General features: G+C 49.1%; 1 protein-coding gene across 7 annotated transcripts in view; it reads left to right on the top strand.

The window, feature by feature from the left end:
- BCOR (BCL6 corepressor) overlaps positions 1-19917 on the top strand; it is a 145144-nt gene that overhangs the window by 79405 nt on the left and 45822 nt on the right. The window contains exon 1 of one of the 7 annotated variants that reach the window (XM_074214178.1): positions 6374-6390. The exons of 4 other annotated variants lie outside the window; for them this stretch is intronic. The gene's annotated coding sequence lies outside the window, so the exon portion shown is untranslated. Of the gene's footprint in view, positions 1-6373; positions 6391-7393; positions 7481-7863; positions 7939-19917 lie in introns of those variants that run through there. 2 more of the 7 variants (XM_074214175.1, XM_074214176.1) reach the window with 2 other exon arrangements.

Raw genomic sequence — 19917 nt, forward strand, 5'->3', positions numbered from 1 at the left:
CCCCACTTGAAGGGAAAAAGCTAGAATGTAAGAATACCCCCCACACTTTTCCCCATTGTATCTACTCCCCATCACCCTTATCGACCTAAAGCCAGATTGCCTGGGGCATCCTCAGAGCATCTTTTGCTCCAGACCTCCCCCACTTCTTAGCAGACACCCCCACCCTGCGGCCTGCACGCCCCCCAAGCCCCACCCCGCGCCCTAGCCCCCTCTACTATCACCTTGCCTTTTCTTCCACAATTCGCTCCTTCACACATACACTTCTTTTGGAAAAGGGGCTAGTGAGACCGTGATTCATCGCCTGTTTCAAATCATTAAAATATATGCTAGTGTCTACAAAAACACACTTTTAAATAATGGCGTTCTTCCCTTCCACGCTGTTCTATTTAAACTCCAGATCTAGCCGGATTTTTCTTCTCCTGGCGGTCATTTGTCTGTGTCACGGGCAGGCCACTAATGGCCGGGATTCCAGGCGCTGTGCATTATGCATTATGCCTCCTACCACATAGACTCGGAAGGTTCTCGAAGGCTTTCCCGCAAAAACTGCCGGCAGAGAGAGAGAGAGAGAGAGAGAGAGAGATTTAAGAATATCTCTGCAGCTAATACTTGGGGGGAGGGGAGGATCGTTTGGCTGGTGAATTGGAGATGTAAAGTGTCTCCGAGTCGGAAAAATTTGCTCCGGGCTGGCTTAGCCTAAGTGGAATCCTCGTTCCTCCTTGTAGGTACCACGGTTTGTTGGTTGGGTTTTTTTCTCTCCTAGTTGGAGCTTCTGCATTGACAGAGACAATTGCCAGTTCTGCCCCCTTTGCTGACTTCATCGATGTCGTGAGGCACTTGAAGATCTTACCAACCACTAGTACTTGCATTCTTCCTTATACTCTGCCTTTCCTTACCCTTTCTGATGCATTTTTCTTTTCCTTTCCCCTGAATTCTTCTGACTCCACCTCTTCACTTCTCATTATTTAGCTCCCTTCTTTTGCCTTCTCTCTTTCCCCATCATTACTTTTTTCCCCTTCCTTTGCTTTGCCCTGACCTGCCCAGCCTTGCTTGAATCTTTGTAATCTAACCAAGAGGACAGGACAGAATTCCAGATAGTCTTTTCAACTCCCGTCTTGCTTCTCCCGAGTGCTGCCCTGCGGCTGGCTGCAGCCTTTCCTGCATCCCCAATACTGGCAACTGAGTTTCCCTAATTGAGTTGGCCTGCCAGCGTCTTGGAATGGAAAGAGAATAGAGACAGGATGGGGGTTGGGGAGAGGGAAAAGCACCTCCTGGCATCCCCTGATCTTTCCTAACTATTGATCCTTTAGTGGAGACACAACAAATAGGGAAATAAAGGAAAAATGGTAAGGGATATACTACTGGGACGATCTTGGTATTCCCTTCCATCTTTGTGGAGGATCCAGGCATTTTGAATTGTGATCCTCTCCCCATGCCCTCTACCCCATTCTGGGCTTCCCGATTGCCACCTCCTGCTGCTCAGATTTAAAAATGTGCACAGGGGGAGGCTTTCTAAATAAGCCCCAGAGGTGGGATTTGGTGTTCAGGTTTATCCAGGAAAAGCACTTTGGTCAACCATGTCTAGATTGAGAGTTATTATGCAGCTCTGTGACTCAATGACTTCTTTTCACCTGATATATAGGGCAAGATTCTGCCCTCCCAGGATCTGTTGTGTTAATCGAGACCCTGATACAGTTATTTTCCTTTGAATTGCCTGAGTACATATTAACTGGGAAAGGTAAATAGTGGTCATCTGCCATGCAGCTGGTATTTCACAAACCTGAGACTTGTTTTGTGTCAGGTTTTTACAAACCTGTGAGACAAAAACTAAAAGCCTGGGTATGTTGAATTATGGACTCCCTTTATTCTTCACCCCCATCTTGATTTTTATTCTCCTACCACCAGCCCCACAAATACTACTAAGAAATCTTGAGGATTTTTGTCCCTGACCACAGGTTACATTAATAAAAAAAAAACAATTAAATCACTCCTTATTTCAAAGTATACTGCTGGGGTTTTTTTTGGATAATATTATCTCACATCTTTTGAAGTTAACTTCTAAGCCGGGTGTGTCTGATCTACAGACACATTCAGCTGTTGTCATTGGAGTGCTTTGGAGGAAGCTAGTTAGATGATTTGTGGAAGGATGGAGGGTAGACTGGAGAAGAGAGTGAAAATGAGATGAGGATGGTTAAATGAATCTTTCTCTATGCCATCGAGTCACTACCCAGAGTTATTTTTCTTCAGGACATAAAGTCTCTGTTGGTGTTGAGGTATGGAGAGGCAGGGAAGGGTGGTAGGAATGATGGAAGAGCTTGGATTGATTTTCATGAGTGTTTAATATTAATAGACAGCCTTATCCTTTATAAAGTAAAAGTGCAATGAATATAATCTTCCAAATCCTTTCAAATGGGTAGGCAAGGAGCTCACATTTTATAAAAATCTCACCTCCAGTATATGAGATATGAAGGAGAGTCCTCTATAAAATGACAATGGAAGATTGTGGTGCCTTTTTATGTTGGTTCCTCCACAACCAATAGAACTAAATACTACAATAAACAATGTTAAGGGCAAATGAACAAACTGTATAGAGGCTGACAGTCAGGAAACATTTACACACAGGGCCAGGAGACTGGAAGTGCTGGCAGGCTAGGGGGCTAGGTAAGAAGGGGTGGTGCTGATGTTTGCTCGGGGTCCTCGAGTCACTCAGGTGTAGACTTCATGGTAAAGAAGCAGCTCCGACCTGGGGCCTGCTCCCTGGAGCCCACCCCATATCTCAACACCTGGCCCATTTCCTGAGAGTGTGAGATCCTGGATCGAATTTTAAGCAGTTGTTGCTGCCAACACGAAGCTTAGTCATATTTTATAAATACTATATACTTCCAGAGAGCTGAGGGAGGTGGAGATGGGGGAGGACATTAATTGTGAATCCCCCAAGAGCTAGTCTCACCTCCATCTCTCAATATTTCTTTATATCTTGTCTCGACTTTCCTCCCTCCTCGGCTTTTTGCTTCATTCGTCTCTTCACTCCCTCTTGCTCACTGGCGAGCTCCCTCAGCCCCAGCTCGCTGGCTTTCATTGAAATCCTCCCTTCGCTGAGTGCTGTGTACAGCGGCCTGACCCTCGGGTCAGCTCCCGGAGGGGCGGTGGGAGGGGAGGGGGAGGGGGAGGGGAGGAGACGAGGCCGGCTCTGCGCAGGCCGACCGCGGGCTCCAGTGTGTTCCTAGACTAACCAGGCTCCCCAGCCCTCTTGGCCTGGAGTCAGGCGCTGCACCGCGCTGCAGATGCAGTTTAAAGCTAGTAGTCCCTGATGTGATAGGACGTCGAGGGTTTTTTTTTTTTTTGTTAATTTTGTTTTCTGTTTGTGTGTGTGTGAGGGGCTGGTTAGGGGCTGAGGTTGCTGAAGCATGAGATTCACCCACCCCCTTCCTTTCCCAACCCCAAATGATAACCAGCTTCCCCTAGGACTCTGTGAAGGTGAAAACGGGTCCTTGGGGCAGAGCCGAGGAGTGCCTCAAACAGAAAGCAAGACCAGGCAGTTTTATTCTTACTCCAGCTCGGAAGTGACCCCTCCCCCCTAGAGTTATGTTAAATTGTGGAAAGTATTCAACAGAAATTACTGGGCATATTGGGAGTTTTTTCATTAGACTGCAGAAAACCCTTTAGGCCCCGAGGCCCACTGTGGTGACACGGAACTTAATATGGGTAAGACCCTCCATTTAAAAAAAAGATATACACAACAAATTATGTCAAAGGTAAATTTACTGACTTGTTTTCTCCAAGCATCAAATTTCCACCATGTGCCAATCCTCATTTGCCAGACCACTTCATTTTTACAGCTTTTTGTTCTATTTATTTTAACTAGCAGACTTTTCAAGACAAACATGCCCCCAGGAAGTGGAGGGAACTGAACGCTATCAGTTCAGCCACCTACCCTCCTCTCTGGTGCCCTGTTTTCCAGAAGTTCTGGATTATACATTTGATACCGATATCCGTGAAAAGCTTGTGCACGGAGTGGGGGGGGGGTTGGGAAAGAAGAGGGAGGAGAGTCCGGATGGGCACTTGGTCCAGGCAGGGACCCTTCCCTTAGGGTTGAGCAGATCAGAAATAAACTGGCTCTGCTATTGACTCTCCCAGCCCAAATCTTATGACCCAAAGCTTTGACCTTTTGACCCAGTAAACCCCCCAAAAACCCCAAACACTCCATTTCTCTCTAATTCATATTCACCGATGTTTCTTTCTGATTACTTTCCTTAGTAACACCCCAACTTTGTTCTCTAATAATTCGAGACTTTGTGAATAAAAGTTACCATGTCAATTTTTTTTGAACTAAAGTGAGGCTGGAGAAAAAAAAAAGTACAGAAAACCAGAGGCCTTTTCTCCAGCTGTGCATCTGTAACTCACGTGTGTTCACTCTAATAACTTTTAATGTCTGGACCTAAAATGTCTTTATAAAAAATAGCTTTACAACGTAATAGTCCAGGTGTCTTTCTGCTTGTTACCGGAGATTAAAAAAATGTGTGGGATGGTTTTCAGATACAAATACCCCCAGAAACCCAGTAAGGAAAAAGCCTGCATTCCATTCTCAAGGATCGCATTCTGGAACTGTTCTGTACGGAGCTATCCAGGATGCAAACATCTCCAAAGCTCAACTTCGGGCAGCCTCACCACTGAGAAGCCGGCTAGGTAAACTCCCGGGTGGAGGCACACAAGTGTTCAGGCGCCAGCCCCAGATTTTCTTGCAGCAGTTGCTCCTGCAGTTTCGGTGCCTGATGGACTTGCGAAGCGAGGGAGTTGGAAGATCTGGTTCTGCCCTGAGTCTTTGGTTTCAAACGGTAGATATGTTTCACTTCTGCTTGGAGAAGGCCAGCATTTTTTTTTTTAATTGACAGAAAGACTGAGGACTTAAATAGAATGATTCCAGAGGCCTATTGTCAAAAGTGAACTAAAAGAAGAAAGAAAACATCTGGTAGATAGAATATTTCGCCTTCCCTTTCGTTTTTTGCTTTCTTATTTTTATTTATTGTAAAGATTCCCAGTAATTCATCTTTGTGTATCCATGCATGTGTTAAGGAGAAAAAAATGTTGGAAACTTTTCTTCCTGTAGTTTTACACGCCTCGTCCCTTTCAGATTGATTTCTAGCAGGTTTTCTGACAAAGTTTAAAGCTCTCCTCGGGCTTCTTCTGGAGCTCTGCCCCTCCCCCAGGAGACCTCGGAGCTGAGAACCCCGGGAGCACCTAGGAAGGGAGTTGTTGAGTCAGGTACCAGGCTTTCCCAGAGCGGCCAGGCCCCTCTTGGGCTTGGCTTCCTACCCGGAATGGTCGGGGCTGGCTCCGGCACAAGGAACACCTCAGGCACTGGGCTTTGCGATCTGGATGCGGCGGCAGCTTGGCGCACTGGGGCATTATTCAAGACGGGCGTGATGGACTGGAAATTTATGTGAAAGAGTCTGAGCCAAAAGTTGCTCATTGCCAAGAAAAATTAAAAGCTATAGATAATTCAGTAACTAGGGGTTAAAGGTCCAGGGAGCCCCTCTGATCGTTCTGAGGAAGAAATGACGTTGGGAAGGTGCGGGGGGGGGTGTTTTTCTACCCCCTTTTAGCCCGGTAACTCCGGAGCTGTTCACTCCCCTCCCCCCCCAAGCCTTTCCCCCTACTCCGGGACCTGCCATTTCCAAACAATTCCCACACTATTAAAATGTGTAAGGAAACTTGGGCTAGGAGGTTGGGCGGGGGAGTCTGCTAACAAGGGTGGCATTTTCCTGTAGCCCCTTGACACAGAAATGTGAAAGAGCCCAGAAGAACAGGGGCTGGGGGCTGGAGGGTGGGGGTGGGATTAGGTGGAGGTGGGGGACCGGGTGAGCACGTTGGGAGAAACGCGAAGGGCGCAGCTCGGACACGCTCTTCCCCGCCGGAGACGCCGGCGCCGGTGCGGGGAGGTGGGGACGACACCGGGTGGGGTGGGGGAGGGGAGGGAAGGGGTTGGTGGCGAAGGCGGCGGCGGCGGCGGCCTCGGAGCGGAGTCTGGCGGCTGCTGCTGGGGTTTTGACAGCTTTGGCAGAGCGAAGTGAGAGGAGCTTTATGGTAATTGCGGTTCTCCACTGGCCTTCTGGGTAGCGAGGGGAGTCTCGGCAAACGGCTGGGAGAGACCCCGTTCTCCCTCCTCCCCCTAACTCCCGCGCCCCCTCCCTCCCCTCCCCTCCCTCCGCCTCCCTCGGCTCAGTCTCTGCGGGCCGCCGCCGCCGCCGCCGCCGGAGTCTGTCCAGCGTAGACCAGGCGCAGTGCCCCGGCCCGGCGTGCGCAGCAAACTCGAGCTAGCCAGAGTCGGGAACGGAGGGAGCCGGAGGGAGCCGGGAGCGAGTCCGCGAGCGGGAGGGAGAGGAGAGACTGCCGGTGTGTGTGTGTGGGGGGGACGCCCGAGAATCCGCCAAGGGGGAGAACTAGTGGCCAAAACCTCCGGAGGGGGGGCACCTGCCCGCTCCTCCCGGCCCGCAGCCCCGACTCCCGAGTAGGAAGGGGTCGCGAGGTGGGGGGCGGCGGGGAGCCCAAACTTGGGAGAGAGGCTGGAGGCGGCCGCGGCCCGAGCGCAGCGCCGGCGGGGGGAGGGGAGGCCGCGGCTCGGAGGAGGGAGGAGGAGGAGGAGGAGGAGGGACGAGGGCGGGGGACTGTGTTGGGAGCGCAGCGTGCAGCAGACGGAGCCCGGGCTCCCAGCGGCAAGGTGAGGAAGAGCGGCTCTCCTCGCGGAACAACGGAGGCAGCCGAACAACAGCCCAGCCAGGCGCCGCGGCGCACGGAGGACGCGGCCCCCGGGCCGCCGGGCAGGGGCGGGCGCGGCCCGGCCCAGGGCGGAGGGGCGGCCCGGAGCGCCCGAGGCGGCGGCAGGCGCGGCGCCTCCGCGGAGGGGACGCGTTCGGCAGCACACCCAGCCGGAGCCCGAGCTAGGGACAACATGGCGCTGCGGATCCGGCCCGAGCCCGAGCGGCCGCGGCGCCGGCGCTGCCACTAGCAGCCCCCGGGAGCCCTCGGATCGGCGCCCGGCCGGCTCCGCGGCGAGGGGCGCCCGGGCCAGAAGCGGAGCAGCGGGGCCACCCCCGGCGCCACCTGCCCGGAGGAGCCGCCCCCCCCCGCGTTCCTCCTCCTCCTCCTCGCCCCGTCCCCTCCCCCCTCGGAGCCGAGAGCCCACCCCCGCGGCCGCCCGACCCCGAGGGCAGCCGGCTGGCAGGCGGGCAGACACCGGGAGGCGAGCGGAGCGCGCGGCGGAGCGAGCGGCGGGCGGCCGGCAGAGAGAGACGGCAAACTTTGATTCTCGCCCCGCTTCCCCGGACCGGGCTCTCCCCTGCGCCTCGACACCCCCTTTCCCCCCAGCCTGCCCCTCCCGCCCCCGCGAGCCTGGGGGAGGGGCAGAGACCCGACCACAACAACTTCAAAGCGCGGAGCGGAGGCCCGGCCGGTGGACGCGGCGCTGCCCAGCTGGAGGCTTCAGGTCAGTGCCCGGAACACCTTTCCCGGGAGAGGCCGAGGGGCGGGCGGGCGGGCGCACCATCTGGAGCCGGCCCCCGCCCTCCGGCTCCCGGGCCCCGACTCCAGGGCCCCCCCCCCCCCGGCGAGCCCCCCTCCCGCGTGCCGGGGGCAGCCCCCGCGGCCCCGCCTGTGCCCCCTGCCCCCTCCGCGGCGGTCCGCCCGGGCGTTCCTCCTTCTTTATTCAGTTGCTCTAAGTTATAAAATATGCAGCCAACCTAGGGCGGCGCGGCGTGGGCAGCAGGGAGGGCCGGGGGGAGGGGAGGGGAGGGGAGGCGCTCCCGCCGCCGCCCGGGGGGTGCTGCCTCCTGGTGTGCCGGGGCGGGGGGCGGGGGGCGGCGTCGGTGCCGGGAGGGAGGACGCGGCCGCGATCCCGGTGGAAGTTTGGAGGCAGTCCGTGTGTGGGAGCCGCCGGCGGAGGCGGTGAGTTTGGGGGGCGCCGGCGGAGGCGGTGAGTTTGGGGGGCGCCGGCGGAGGCGGTGAGTTTGGGGGGCCGGGGCGGCGGGGGCCGCGCTGAGATGGGAAACTGCCGCGGGCTCGGCTTCCCCCGGAGCAGGAAGCGGCGGGGGGGGGGGGGGGTCGCCGGCGTCTTTCTTTTTCGAGTCTGGGGAGAAATGTTTGAAAAACAACAACAAAGATGCCCCCGGCGCTCGGCGGCGGAGACTGGGCGTGTGGTGTGGGGGCCCCGAGGCCGGGGAGCCCCGGCGCGGAGGCGGCCCTCCGCCCTTCTCCCCAGGCCGAGAGGGCCCGCCGCGGGATTCGTGGGGGGACGAGCAGAAGGCGGGGGGCCTTCTCCCCTCCCGCTCAGCACTTTTTTTTTTCAAACGTTATTTGATGTTGTTTATCCCCCAGCACCCCCACCCCCACGGGGGCGTTGCGGCCGCGTTCAAAGTTCTGGCCTGGGAGGGGTGCGGGGGGCCGAGCTGAGCCTTTTGGGGTGGCGGGGAGGCGTTAGGAAGCGCCGCCCCCGGAGAGACCCGGGCGGTGGAAACCGCTCCCTGCGGGGGGCCCGGGCCCCGGGTGCCGCCGGCTCGCCGCGGGCCCTCGGCCAGGGCCAGCCAAAAGTTTATGCCGCCCCAGGAAGCCCCGGCCCGGCGGACGGGAGGGTGTCGGGGCCGCGGGGCCGGTGGAACTTGCGAGGGGGGCGGCGAGGGGGCGCCGGGAAGCGCGGCGGCGGGGGGGGGGCACGCAGGCCGGGCCGAGGCGCCGCTCCTGCCCGGGAAGGCCCGCTGAATTCCTTGCCAACTCTGTTAGCGACGTGCTGCCCGAGAAATGTGGGCTCGCTGGGCCGGAGCCAGCCCGGGGCCGGCCCGGAGCCGCGTCTGCGGAGCATTCACGAGTTAAAAAAAAATAGTCCCTTGGCTTCTCCCGTGTTCCTCCCTCCCTCCCCCGGCAGCCTCCCCGGTCTGGCCTTCCGCCGCTCCGAGGGCTAGGAAACTGCTGCTACTTGTGTGTGAGTGTGTGTGTGATTGTGAGTGAGAATGTGTGTGTGTCTGTCCGTGTCTCCGTGTGTTTGTGTGTGTGTGTGTGTGTGTGTGTGTGTGTGTACCTGACCAATGGTAGGCCGAGATGGCTGAAGCTTTAATTTTCTACTAATGAGTCTTTTCCAGAAAGTAAGCTGACTTGCCACTTGGAGTGTGTGCGGATGGAGGAGGAAGAGGAGGGGGGAGGGAGGGCTATGTGTATTTAAAAATAAACAACAGCAAAAAAAACCAACGTCATAGCCCCAAATTGGTATGCACGCAGACTGATGGAAAGGGCTTGTAGAGAGAGTCTAGACAGCTCTGGTTTGTAACCTTTTTTTTTTCTCTTTGAGTTACGTTAGATACGGTCAGAGGTTTGGGCGCTCGGAGATAGGCCTTAGCTAGGTTCTATTCGGAGAACACCTAAAATCGGTCGGTTAACAAAGATAAGGAGGAAGTCTCCCACCCCAGAAGGTGGTGGGTGGCGAGCGCAGACAGCAAATTGGATATTTCTGGCCCTCCAACACCGACTGTGGCATTGGAAGCAGACACTACCAGCTGAATCCAATGGTTCCTCGGTGTGGAATTCGGTTTTGCTAATAAGATGGCGAGTGCGCGGGGGCATTTTAATTGTTGGCCTTGTTTGGGGTCCGCTCCGTGATGGGCTTCAACTCCCCTCTCGGCTCAAAACCCCCCACCCCCACCCTCTAGCCCTTCTTCAGGCTACACTTTGGCATTCACTGTTGTTCGCCGAGAGTCGAGGGGGGAAATTGGGATTATTAATATAGAGGCTGGTTTTTAATTCGAAGGCGGCCAGCAGTGTGCTGAGCACCCTAATTGCTCTGGGGGTGGAGTGGGGTGTGGATTATTAGGTTTCTTCTTTTGAAGGCCGGGGGTTGTGGTTGATCCCAGTGCAGTGCTTGAGACGCCTTCACCAATAGGTGACTGAGAGTTAATTAGGAAGTATTCTCTGGATCAATGAGTTGCACAACTCATTAACTATTCTTCAGCCTTTCGCAGGATTGGGCCTCTGCCTCCCACGCCGCATCCACCTTGGAGAAGCGCGGGGTGCTCTGGGGGTAGACTTGGGAGCTGGCTGAGGGGGAAGGGAGGGGAGGAGGGGCAGGAAGGAGGTGTGATTAAGAGGCATTTAACTTCGCTGGGTATCGCCTTCAGTGTGGGAAGCAGAGCCAGCCAAGACATCCATTTTTCTTCCTGCCTTCGCCGTCGCCGTCTGTCCTCTGGCCCTGGAGCGCTCTCCCTCGCTAGCCCTGGCTCTGCTTCCCACTTGCCACCCTCGCGACCCCCCACCCCGATCCCTTTCCTCTGAGAGCCGGACGCGGTTTGCTTCCCGCCCAGTTCGGGATTAAACGGATAAAAATAGGACTGCCCTGAGTTAGAGCTCTGAGGAAAAGCCCGAGCTGACCAGAACACTGGAGGAGGAGGCGGCAGTTCCATTGGAATATTCTTCCCTGGGATTGCTGAAGCGGCTTAATAGGGCACCGGCGGTCTCCTCCTTCCCCTCTTCACCCCCGGCGCCTCCCAGGTGAGCCCCGCCAAACGAGCTGGGGATTCCTGGGTTTTCGGGCGCCGTGCCAGGGCAAGGGCAGTTCACACTGCCTCACAGACTCTGGAGCAAAAAAGGAGAGTGGAGGCAATGGGGGGAGGGTCAGTCCCCTTTTAAAAACGTGCGGGGAAACTTGAAAAATTAGTCTGACTAGGTGGAGGAAAGGAAAATAAGATCCTCGTATGGGTTGTTTTTTTGTGGAAGACAACGCAAGAATCTGTGCCAAATGTTACTTCCCAGAAACTCAGCTCTCAAGCTTCCTTTTGTACTTTTAAGTGAGGGTGTGCATATTTGCATGCGTGTGTGTATACATATATATGCATATACCCATATATTTCATGTATATTTAAACAGCTCAGACTCCTGTTTACTAAATGGGTACATTGACCTTCACGTTTACAGAAAGAGACATTAATTAATGCACCTTTACAGGCACAGGATAGCATACAAATGTGATTGTTTGGTCACAGAATCGGGCATCTTTGGTTCAGATCTAGAGATAGATGGAAAAGCATTAAGATTTATTAAACTCTTACCATGTGCCCACCCTGTGCTGGGGACTCCAATCAGAAAGTCAGACAGCCCTTGATTTCAAAGAGCTCACACAGTCATTGAGGAAGAGGCATCACATATAGAGACATTTCCATAGCAGGACTGTGCACTTTGGAGTCTTACAGACAAGAAAACAGATTTTAGTGGATGAATTACACATAGGAAAGAATGTAGACCCACAGTTGTATAGTTAGGTATATGTTTGCAGAGATAATCATGATAAGTTCAAAGAAACGTACAGTGTGATATGTTATAGGATCCTTGTGAGATTGGTTCAAAAAATCAGAAATTGTTCCCTTTGTTAGAGAGGGACGATTAACAGAATTTCTCCATCCTTTTATGGCTAAGAAGAGTCATGACTTGAGAAGAAATCTCTTTAACTGTATACAACCAAGTTTTCCCACTATCTTGGTCATGAACTCTGACGTGGACTGGGCTGCCTCAGACACAAGCTTGTAAAATTATATGACAAGGTAGAGAAGTAAATTTAGACACAGAAGGAAGAGCTGCAAACACACTCACCTTAAAATATATATGTGCAAAGACAGGTAGACATACACACAGACATTCACAGAAATACACCACGAGAAATACATAAAGTCAGAGACACATGCATGCATGTTCAGACAGAAATGCTGTAACAGATTCTTAGAGGAAGAAACCAGTAAGAACAAAGACCCATTAAAGGTATATGAAAAGAATCACTCAAAAACAGAGTGCTTACATACTTGTATAAGTAGTTTGAGAACATTCAGGCAACACACACACACAAGGCCAGTGCAAAGGTAGTCCGGCAGAATGAGGCATAGGGAAGTAAAATCCTGTTCTTTCTGTCGAGATTCTTAGTTACCCACACACAGACACACACACTTCTGCATGGAAATACATAGATTATTCATTGCCTAAAAGGCAGTTAGGCAAGAGTATGGGAAGAGTGTTGGGCTTGGAGTCAGGAAAATCTGAGTTCATCCTATCTCAAACTTGGTAGCTGTGTGACCCTGGGAAAGTCACTTGACCTCTTTTGGCACTAGTTAACTTCATCAGCATAATGGAGATTAACAACACCTTCTTGCCGGGTTATTGTGAGGCTCCAAAGAATACATGCAAAGGGCTTTGCAAATCATAAAGCTCTTAATTGCTAGCTCTTGTTTTTAATGGTAATAAATAAAACCGGATTTCTAAATAGACACCCCACACACATAAAGAAATAGGAAGTTAAAAATGACTTGACCTCACCAAAGGGTGAGGGACAAAAGTCATTGGTCAGTACTTACTAGGTACGGCCTATCTCCTGGTATCTTCAAGTTGTTTCTAGGGCCCAGAATTATCTAGAGGTTTTCAGATGCAATCACCTAACTACCTTTACATTTCAGAGCCTTTCTAATGATTTGAAGAGGGGACTAGCTCTGAATTTGCTCATCATAATTTATTTTGGATGGCAGGGGAGGGAAGAAGGGATGTGCTTTTGAATCACATTTTTTTTTTTACTGGGGATAGAAGGCCAGAAAGAAATACAAATGAGAGAGCCATCATTGAGAGCACATTGGATATTACTTTGAAGGAAGAATGTTTGAGGGAGAAAGATAAGAATGAAGATCCTAAGATGAGAACCTTCTTAGACAGAGGACCCCTACATAAAATCTGACTTTTGTTGAATTTGCTTCAAGCATGAATTCTGTGTACTCTGAGCATGAGCTTGGGGTTCCTCAACCTTTATTGGGTATATAGTTCTCGGAAGGAGCTATGCATGGTAGAGCAACAAAAACGAGGTAGTGATGTCAATTACAACTAAATATATTTAATAGTCAATAAACATTTATGAAGAGCTTCCTCAGCAACAGGCACTGTGAGTGAGAAGTACTAGGGATTTGGGGGGGGGGCAACAGATGACCCTTGCCTCCAAGTAGCTTACAGTTTAATGAGGGAGACAACTCTTAAAGAGGAACTGGTAAGGTCAGGTGGTTGAGGATGTTATTGGCTAAGGGTCATGACAGTTGGGATGAGAAATGAGCTGAGGATATATGAGGTTTAGAGTTGATTTATCATCAGCCCGAATGATGATGAGTGTCTGGATATCAGGATGTCAAGGAAAACAAACTAGAGGGAAGTGATAAGGAGAATGTCCTTTAGTACTCTCCTTAAATTTAGTGGTGGATGAGAAAGGATCTCTTTATTGGAGCTTTTCATATTAAACACAAATTTGTTGCATACTTTTAATAACTGAATAATAATAATTTGCTTGTTCAGTCATGTCTGACTCTTTGATAGATAAGGCAACTGAGGCAAACAATTAAAGATCATACAGCTATGTGATTGAGGCCAGATGTGAACTTAGAAGATGAATTTTCTCATTTTATACCCTGTACTCTATCCACTTTGACACCTAGCTGCCATAAAAACAATAGCTTTTATATAACCTCTACTATACTTAATATAGTATCTATGTAATAGGTACTATATTTAGTATAGTACCCATATTAAGCACTTTTATGAGGAGGATGCTGTTATCCCTATTTTTTACAGTTGATGAACCTGAATCAAGCGGGGAAGTGACTTGCCCAGGGTCACACAGCCAGTATTATAGTAGTTCTAACTATTGTAGTTAATTACTTTTAATAGTCAATAAGCATTAATTTAATGTGTGCCCTGGACTGAGATTAGATTTGAATTTCAGGTCTTTTTGACTACAAATTCAAGGCTTAACTCACTGGGCTACCCTAGATTTCTAATCCTCAATGGAGAAAAAGGCAACCCATCTCCCTCTTTACCCATCTTCCTACCAGAGTGAACATTCTCTCTCTGATAGAACCAGAACTCTCAATGAATTTAAGACTTTTGGAGACTTTATTGAAAGGGGCAGCTAGCAAACTAAAACATAGTTCACCCTGCCTCATGGAGGGTCCTGTACCTGGCCTCAAACTGCAGTTCTCTGAGCATTGCTGAGATTTATGTTAATATTTTGCTCTTGTACAGACTTTGACACAGTATGTACTTAAAAATTGTACCAGTGAGAAACTACTCTGTAGACTATTAAACTATGTAAGACTATGTCTACTCTATAGAGTATAAAACAGTTTTTTAAGACTCCTTTCAAATTAGTAAAAATGGTAGTAAAGAAGTTTGTTATGTGAGGCAGTTGGGAGTTGGGGCATAAGGATGTACTTCATAGTGACCCAGATTGAAAATCCAATTTGAATCCATTTTGGGCCATACGAGAAATCCTGTAACTTTTTGTTGCACCCTGGGACCAAATGCCATTGTCTATGTTATGGTGGGAGGTAGGATGGGAAAAACAGATTGTTGGTATTTTTTTGACCTATTGGAGTGAAGGTGAATTTACTTGTGCTTCAAGTCTGTTGTACTGTCTTCTTGGACTGCTGCTATTTGTTCAGTGACCATTTTTACTAAACAGACTTCATAGTCCACCTGCCTTCAGACTTGAGCACATTCATTGGGTCTTGAAAAGAATTATGATAGGATCATAGATTGAGCGCCAGAAAGGGGCCTTAAAAGTTATCTCTAGTCCAACCTTCTCCCCATTTTACAGATACAAAAATTGAAACCCAGAAAAAAAGATGATTGATTGGGTAAGGTCACACAGGTAGAATTAGAATTTGAACACACATTTTATGATTCCAGTCACCCTTTCCACTATAAAGTTGAATCTTAGATGTTTCCTTCTCCCTAGAGAGAAAAAAGGAGGCCTGGGGCAGTATGACATATGGCAAGTCCAGGCTCTACACTTCAGTTATCCTTTATCAGTTGTTTTTCCGATATTACCAGCACTTGCCATTTGAAAACTTCTCTAAGTATGAGGGACATTGTAGCCTTTTTTAAAAAGAAGAGAGGTTGATATTTAAAGAAGGGAAAGAACATCTTTTGCATCTAGAAGGGGATTGGGGTAACAGTTTTTCTTGCTGGGGTTGTAAGTATTTACACTGGAGTCTCTTTTCAGAGCCTGCAATTCCAGCTAGGCCAACCCTCTTAGACCTGCCTGAAGGTCTAGGACCTGAACCTTTGACCAAGTGGCTCTGGCACTCTCTGCCAGGCCAGTTAATGAATATTTTGCCCAGGGCTTCTCCCACTGTCCCCAACCTCAGCCAGAATCTAATGAATGTGCCGTCTTAGTCACTGTGCCGGAAGATCCGAGGCCACCAACTCCCTGGAAAACCTTTCGTAGTGAAACAATTCGACTCTTTATTTTGTGCAGGTCCAGAATAGATGACTGGGTGGGGGGGTGTTCGCCGAGGCAGAAGGGCCAGGACCGGTGAAAATAGATATTCAGGAGCGAAAAATCTGAAATAGGAAAGTTATTTTTCTCAAATTAAAAAGGAAGGCGAAAGCCCACTTTAGACTAGTTTTGTTATTTTGTAAATCTCCTAGTTTAATAATTTTTCAGTAGATGTTTCAGTACATGGATTCAGTGGAAACCTCACTTTTTTTTTTAAGTATTGTTCTTCCCCATTCGAAATTTCCCTTGTGTCTTAATGGGTTTGGTGCTGTGTGATTAGACATGCAAGGAAGTCCGCTTGGAGAAGATCCTGACAGCATGAAATATAATTTGTGATCTGAAAGACAGTTTCCAGTATAATCTCATTATGCACCACAGACTCCCGGTGTTATTTTGTAGAAGGCGGACAATGATCAATTTACATTGACCCGGGGCTGGGCGAGCTTTTAGATGGTAATTGCCATATTGATTTGCATGCAAAAAGGAGACCTGCTAAAATTAAAGACCGGAAGCTAAATTAAACTAAATTTATTGTCTAGGTGAAAACTGGAGGATGGGGGGGAGGGGAAGCATGGGAGAAAGGAATAAATGAGGGTGCTTTGCTGGGGATGGGGCAGATGAAGTTGCTTGAGAGTTTCTGAGGATCGATATTCTAGAGTGTTAGAAAGCTTTTTTTCTTGACCCCTTACAAGGATATTTTCCCACATTGAGAGAAAAGAGAATGCACGAAAATACACGGTTTTCGACGAAGCAAAAGGTAATACTCAGCCATTAAAAGGCAAGGAGGTCCTTTAATTCTATGGTCCCTGAAGAGAGGAGGCTTCATTCAAGGTTGCCGCTGCTTCCAACCCCCAACCTCCATTGTGGTTTTTTTTTAATCGAAGGAATCTCATGGCTGACCAAAAAAAGCAAGGACGCTAGAGTTAAATTTTGAAAATCTTGCTGTCTCTGCACCACTTCTCCCCCCAGAGCCCTCAGGCTTTATTGGTTTGATAAGACAATTACAGGAGAGAATGGGGGCTGCGGGGCCGCCGGGGCCGCCCTCACCGGACCGTTAGGGGAGGGGGTGGAGAAGGCGCAGGAGTTCCGCTCCTCGGCTCTGTGGGCTCTGGCTGGCCGGGGCTGGCTCAGCCTCGCTCAGCCTCGGCGGGGTCGCTTCAGCCTTTCAGGGAGCGTCTTTCTCGAGGTTTAACAAGTAGGAGCAAGCGATGCCTCCCGGTTTCTCACGCCTTGGAGTGGGGCGGGGCGGCGTTCTCCGGGAAGCCGCCCCTCCCGCCGAGCAGGGCTCCCGCCGAGCTGTGGCCAGCGCAGGCCGGCCGGGGCAGCCCCGGAGAGACCCGAGTGGGGCTGCTCTCACCTCGGGGGCTGGAATGGAAGGGTCCGAGGGTGGAAGCAGCAGTTTCCCGGCACCCCCGGCCCAGCACAGGCATCCCTCAGCCTCCCCCGCCCTCCCCCTCCAGTCTTTTTTTTTTTTAAAGAACTTGAGCTCTACTTACTTCCTGGGGGGGGGGTTGCTTGACTTTAAAAAAAGAACACCACCTCCTGGCCCAGGGCCCAGTAGTCAGACCTGCTAAATAGTAACTGCCACCCCTTGTCCAGCTCGGGAAAAGTTGGCTTCCACTCCACCCCTCCCTTGCCCTTCCTTCCTCTCTCGAAGGATGATCCAGTCACTAAGACTTCCTTATTGGAGGCCACTTTTAAAAGCTTCCCAGGTAAATGGAAGCTCGGGTGAGAGATGGGGGTGTGGGGGCAGTGCCATATCAGATCTCCAGGGTGAGGTCTTCCTTTTGTTCTTTGCTGGGCCCTCTACACTTCATCAGACTCGGGGAACCAACTGCATTGGCACTGGCTGCCTAGGCACACCAACAACTGGAATAACATTTTTCTTTCTTTCCATCTAGGTTAGAAGTGACTATTGTGTATGCAATCTTTTACATTTAATTGTGGACCCTCTGTAGTTGTTTAAACTAAGAGAAGCCTGAAAAAGTAGTCTGATACAAAAGCAAAGCCATTCTTATTGACTGGACCTAGATTTACTCTGATAAATGATTGGGCTTCTTTTGAATGGTACATAGAGTTTAAACAAGAAATGTCCTGTAGGAACGATAAGATGGAAGAGAGGCCAACTAAGTAGGGTAGAATTCCTTAAGTACCCATATCTCAAGACCTGAATGGACAAATTTAAACTCTAGATCCAGCAAGTCTTCAAATTCACTATTTGTTGTCTTTTGTGTATGGGGGCAACTTTCCCTTAAAACATTTGTGGCATTGCTGGTTGGCAGGGCAGAATGTCCTATCATCCTTAACAGGTCTTTTGTTCTTGCTTCTCTGGTTCTAGATACTTGCTTTATTGCTTGGTAATTTAGAAAAAAGTAAAGTGACCAGGAAGCTCTTTTTCAGGGATTCGTTGCCTTTCTGTAGCTCCATCTACTGCCCCACTCACATTCTCTCCTCCTTTCCTTCCTGCCTTTTCAAGGGCATCACTGGATAAGAAGCAAGGTCATATTTCCCTTAGGAAACTTTTCTGAGGTAAATACAGCTTCCATAGGGGAAAGGGGAGCAATTGCTTTCATGAGAGGAAAGAAATTCACTCTTTTTTCTGTGAAAGTGAGGTGCGCTCCTAATAGTTTCTCCCATCCCCTTGACCTGGCAGTATGCTGACTGAGATTAATGGGTATGCCTCAAAGAACCCTGATCTCCTGGAAGGAAGTATAAGTAGGAATTTGGATTTCTGCTTTTGGGTACAGACTTCATGGATTGAGAAAATTACCCCCAATTAAATGACTCAACACACCCTTCACCCCCATTCTTCAGTTAGGGAAAAGGAGACTATCTTGATTTATCTTTTTAATTCCCCAAATTCTAGCATGTTTTTGCACAAGCAGAGGTCCTAATACCATAAATCAATCAGATTTCTGTAGGTTGCAGTTGCTTTTTTGTTGCCTTGCTCCAGGAGCTCAAGTAGAAAGAAGCACTTTGTGTATTCAATGTGTATGTAGTCTTAACCTAGGTCAGACAGTAAGCCACTGATTTTACCTGTTAGCCACAGATCCAGATAAAGTTCAAGTCTCTGATTCTACCCAGGGTGAGTGCTTGGTTTGTCTGCTTAAGTTCCTTTTTGCGTTTATTATGAAATACACTTGCTTGACCTGTCACTTGTTTTAAGGTTCCAAAAATTTTTGAGGTATTTTGAAAGTTCTCTTCACTGATTGGGAGAGGGAACAACAAAGTACAGAGAGTTAGGAACCAAAGAGATTCGAGGGGAGAAAAAAAGGAGTTGATTGGAAGTAGAAGTTTGAGATGATGACTTTTGTTTGATGGTGATTAAATGCTACTCTTTTGTAAAAGCTCTGCTAGGGTTTTCAATAAACTACTAGGGGTCTCTTCTTGAGCCATATCCATAATGTGTGAAGGAAGAAATCCCAACCTTAGAAAAAGACCTAGTTTGTATGGAATGAAGCTATAGGAGTAAGTCAGTATGATCAAATTTCCCACCTACTTCCCAGGGGAGTAGTCAGTATTTCACTCAAGCTAGGCTTGGTTCTTGATTCTTAGGGGATGCAGCTCTGAAACAGAAGACCTCTCCTTTTCTCTCCCTTTTCCTCTTCCTAAAAGTCTTTGTGTGGAGAGAGTTTCAGTAGGCATGAATTTTTGGTCTCTCTTTCTGAAAAGAATTTCTTTGCAGGCTTTGCTGAAATTGTTTTGTGAACACTAAATTTGTTTTTAATACAGAACCCTTTGCTATTCTTTTAAAGGCAATAAATAGGAGTATACCCCAACAATATGGTTTCCACTATATTTATGGGAGAGTAAGTTCAGACCTTTAATAGTTTTAGTTTTCTGAATAAGTCTTAACCTTTACTTAGGTGCCTGTGGACCTGTGGATTGATTTATGGGGGAGCAAGGCAAGGGGAGGGTTTGGAACCATCAGGGTCACTTTTTAATATGTTGTTTTTTCAGCCCTGAAAGTGCAGAATTGGAGTTATGAAGTCAGAATTCACGTTCATCTCTTGGTTTACATAAAAGCTATATTTAATTATATAAAACTCTTTACCATTTGTATAGACCAACTCTGGACATACATCTTTTAGGAAAGAATAAATGAACTACAGAGATGTCCATACTATGTAAATCCTAGAGTAGTCTGCCCCCCTCAAACACATTACTACTGCCAAGTCATTTCCAGTCAAAACATCAGTGGAACTAGCAGCCTCTGCCCTTATTTATCATTTTATTAACAGCATTTTTACACAATATTTAACAAGCAGGGCTTGTCTGTTTTGCATCATGACAGAATAAAGGCAGAAAATAGATGGGGGGGAGGGTGGGGACATTATCTCCGTTTCTAGTTTTAAGAATATTTCTTAGATTGGAAGGAGAATGACAACATGGTACTGTGGCATCATAGGGCTTGTTTCTATTAGCAACAGGTAGATAGAATAAACTAGTCTAAGTTTCTAAAATTCTAATAAATCAAAATATAACAATTATTATCACTTCCCCCCCAAAAAAACAGAAAGGTATAGGAAGTTAAGTGTAAACAAATGCAATATTGCAGTATATTTTTTTGTTTTCTTAGCAGAAACAGG

The sequence above is a fragment of the Macrotis lagotis genome, chromosome 1, assembly GCF_037893015.1.
Source record: "Macrotis lagotis isolate mMagLag1 chromosome 1, bilby.v1.9.chrom.fasta, whole genome shotgun sequence".
In the NCBI taxonomy this organism is placed as follows: domain Eukaryota; kingdom Metazoa; phylum Chordata; class Mammalia; order Peramelemorphia; family Peramelidae; genus Macrotis; species Macrotis lagotis.